Below are 892 nucleotides of genomic sequence, written 5' to 3' on the forward strand. Positions count from 1 at the left end.
TATATATTGTACACTAAATATTAATTATATACGGTACACTAAATATATTGCTATTGCACAACTAGAGCACAATTCTTGAAACGTTCTCGACTCAACGGAGTCCGTTTTAAAACTGAGCTACACATGTTCAAACTTGTTTCTAAGCACAAGAGAAGGGATGGGGAGGTCATAACAGCTGCACACACTATTGTTCGAAGACGCGGGAAGCTAGACCAAAGGATCAAGAAGCGATTTAAAGGACCCTTTTCTACATTAACATAGAAAATTCCTGCTTGGGTACCCGGGTACTCCGGTTATTGAAATTAAGTGCAATTTTTGGTTATAGAGAGAAGGGTTAAATGTGCCCGAAACTCTCATTACAAAATCAGAAATGAAAATAAAAAATAAAATTAAAACCATGCTGCAAGAAATGTACCAGAAATGTACCAATTTGAAATTGAAGAAGAAGAGTCCCTGGATTTTGAAAATTCTTTCGATATTCCAGAAGCGGAATTAATTGAAGAAGAAGAATGGAATAAACAAGAAGAAAGAGAAAATGAAAGAGAAGAAAAATTGTATGATGTTAAAGAAATGGTATGTATAAATGATGATATACCAATCGAATATAAAAGAAGAGCCGTAGAATTTTGGAAACCTGACGGTACGGCTAGACTAAAGTCGCTTCAAAACGTAAAACATATGTTTCGAAAAGTAACATCACTATGCCAGTTACGAAGATGGAAGGAATAAATAAGGAGAGGTGGAAATAGACTGGAGAAGCTGAAATTAATTTCATTCTTCACATTAAATAAATTTCAAGAAAGTTTAGAAAGAGGAGTCACTGTTCATGATATTAATATTGCTCGATGGGCCATTCGAGCGGAAGAGGAACTTTTCCCCGTTCCAGGATTTA

This window comes from Wasmannia auropunctata, unplaced genomic scaffold (assembly GCF_000956235.1).
Source record: "Wasmannia auropunctata unplaced genomic scaffold, wasmannia.A_1.0 LD336053.1, whole genome shotgun sequence".
Classification (NCBI taxonomy): domain Eukaryota; kingdom Metazoa; phylum Arthropoda; class Insecta; order Hymenoptera; family Formicidae; genus Wasmannia; species Wasmannia auropunctata.